The following is a 2,996-nucleotide window of genomic DNA, read 5'->3' on the forward strand; positions in this document are numbered from 1 at the left end:
AGTAAGTAATCAAGTCAGTAAGTAAGTAAGTATGAAGGTAAGTCAGTAAGTCAGTAAGTAAGTAAGTCGGTAAGCAAGCAAGTCTGTAAGCAAGTCTGTAAGTAAGTAAGAAGGTAAGTATGAAGGTAAGTCGGTAAGTAAGTAAGTAAGTAATCAAGTCAGTAAGTAAGTCAGTAAGAAGGTAAGTCAGTAAGCAAGTCAGTAAGTAAGTAAGTCAGTAAGTAAGTAAGTAAGCAAGCAAGTAAGTCAGTAAGTAAGTAAGTCAGTAAGCAAGCAAGTCTGTAAGCAAGTCTGTAAGTAAGTCAGTAAGTAAGTTAGTATGAAGGTAAGTCGGTAAGTAAGTAAGTAATCAAGTCAGTAAGTAAGTCAGTAAGAAGGTAAGTCAGTAAGCAAGTCAGTAAGTAAGTAAGTATGAAGGTAAGTCAGTAAGTAAGTAAGTCAGTCAGTAAGCAAGTCAGTAAGAAGGTAAGTCAGTAAGTAAGTCAGTAAGTAAGTATGAAGGTAAGTCAGTAAGTAAGTAAGTCAGTCAGTAAGCAAGTCAGTAAGAAGGTAAGTCAGTAAGTAAGTAAGTAAGTAAGTAAGTAAGTAAGCAAGTCAGTAAGTAAGTAAGTATGAAGGTAAGTCAGTAAGTAAGTAACTCAGTAAGCAAGTCAGTAAGAAGGTAAGTCAGTAAGTAAGTAAGTAAGTAAGTAAGTCAGTAAGTAAGTAAGTAAGGTAAGTCAGTAAGTAAGTAAGTAAGCAAGTCAGTAAGTTAGTAAGAAGGTAAGTCAGTAAGTAAGTAAGTAAGTAAGCAAGTCAGTAAGTAAGTCAGTAAGCAAGTCAGTAAGTCCGTAAGGAAGCAAGTCAGTAAGCAAGTAAGTAAGTAAGTAAGTCAGTAAGTATGCAAGTCAGTAAGTCAGAAAGCAAGTCAGCAAGTCAGTAAGTATGCAAGTCAGTAAGTAAGTAAGTCAGTAAGTAAGCAAGCCAGTAAGTCCGTAAGGAAGCAAGTCAGTAAGTAAGTAAGTCAGTAAGCAAGCAAGTCTGTAAGCAAGTCTGTAAGTAAGTCAGTAAGTAAGTTAGTATGAAGGTAAGTCGGTAAGTAAGTAAGTAATCAAGTCAGTAAGTAAGTCAGTAAGAAGGTAAGTCAGTAAGCAAGTCAGTAAGTAAGTAAGTATGAAGGTAAGTCAGTAAGTAAGTAAGTCAGTCAGTAAGCAAGTCAGTAAGAAGGTAAGTCAGTAAGTAAGTCAGTAAGTAAGTATGAAGGTAAGTCAGTAAGTAAGTAAGTCAGTCAGTAAGCAAGTCAGTAAGAAGGTAAGTCAGTAAGTAAGTAAGTAAGTAAGTAAGTAAGCAAGTCAGTAAGTAAGTAAGTATGAAGGTAAGTCAGTAAGTAAGTAACTCAGTAAGCAAGTCAGTAAGAAGGTAAGTCAGTAAGTAAGTAAGTAAGTAAGTAAGTAAGTCAGTAAGTAAGTAAGTAAGTAAGGTAAGTCAGTAAGTAAGTAAGTAAGCAAGTCAGTAAGTTAGTAAGAAGGTAAGTCAGTAAGTAAGTAAGTAAGTAAGCAAGTCAGTAAGTAAGTCAGTAAGCAAGTCAGTAAGTCCGTAAGGAAGCAAGTCAGTAAGCAAGTAAGTAAGTAAGTAAGTCAGTAAGTCAGCAAGTCAGTAAGTATGCAAGTCAGTAAGTAAGTAAGTAAGTAAGTCAGTAAGTAAGCAAGCCAGTAAGTCCGTAAGGAAGCAAGTCAGTAAGCAAGTAAGTAAGTAAGTCAGTAAGTAAGCAAGTCAGTAAGTTAGCAAGTCAGTAAGTAAGCAAGTAATTCAGTGATCAAATTGCAACCATTGGTCAGAATAGGTTGGATCTAAAGATAAAGCGTTCACCGTCAGCACGCCTGCAGCCGACATCTTGACAGTCTAAACAATGTAAACAGTCGAAGCATTATTTGTATTTCAGCAGCATGAAAACAAAAGAAATGAGCCGAACTGTCGTTAAACGAGGCATAACATCTTTATTGTTATCCACATGACTTCATCTCCAAAGACTTTGCACAAATCAGTGGGGCAACACCAACCTTGAGATATCAAAAGTCTCACGCAGTTCCTCGTCACGTCCTGAAAATACTCAACAAGTACATCTGCCGTTCACATCCCCAAATATGGTACATACAGTACAACCAATTAGAAATAGTAAAGTCGTTTTTTCTTCTTCCACCGTCAAAACATCATCATATGTGCATTACATTACCAATTACAAACAAAGTTATATTCATTTTCAAAATACAGGTGTGCAAATTGTTAGAAAAATACCAACTCATACCAGATTCTGGATTGTGCTCTGTAAAAATCCTTACAAATAGTATATAATAATAATCTATATATAAATGACTCCAACATGCAATGTTGCATTTTCAAAAAAATATCCCATAAACAGGCGTATTTCTGTGTCGACCCCTCTGACAGTCCGGGCTTCACCATGCTCACGTGAAGACGGCTTAAACAAGAAAACGAGGGCGAAGAGTTCAATACATCACGTTTGTAATATCACAATGCTTTTTATGAATCATTTTAATGTCTTGGTCTGCTTTTTATCGTCCACATTTTGAATATATATATTTGTATAGTTAGTTGCGTGGACGGTTTGCAAACATCCATCAGACCACTGTTTTTCCAGTTTAATGTGCTGCTCGGTCAAATAAACATATTAAAAGCCCTTTTTGTGTGATGATGTCACAAACACATCAGTTGCACATTGAATAAATAATTCACCTCCGTAGCGACGACAGTTAAATAACTGTATAAATAACCACTTTTTTTTGTTTTTTTGGAAATCAAAGAAAAAAAATCATGCCATACCTGCAACAGAAGACTACAAACGGCTACGATGAGGCAAGAAAGCATGGTTCAGGTGATGACAACAGTCAAAGTACCCCCCCCCCCCCCCCCAACAAGACAAAGTTAAGACAAGGATGGCATCTCTCCCCCCTCCCCCCTCCCCTCCTCATCTTTGTTTTCTCTGAGGTAAACAGTAC

This window comes from Eutrigla gurnardus (assembly GCF_963514095.1).
Source record: "Eutrigla gurnardus genome assembly, chromosome: 18".
In the NCBI taxonomy this organism is placed as follows: domain Eukaryota; kingdom Metazoa; phylum Chordata; class Actinopteri; order Perciformes; family Triglidae; genus Eutrigla; species Eutrigla gurnardus.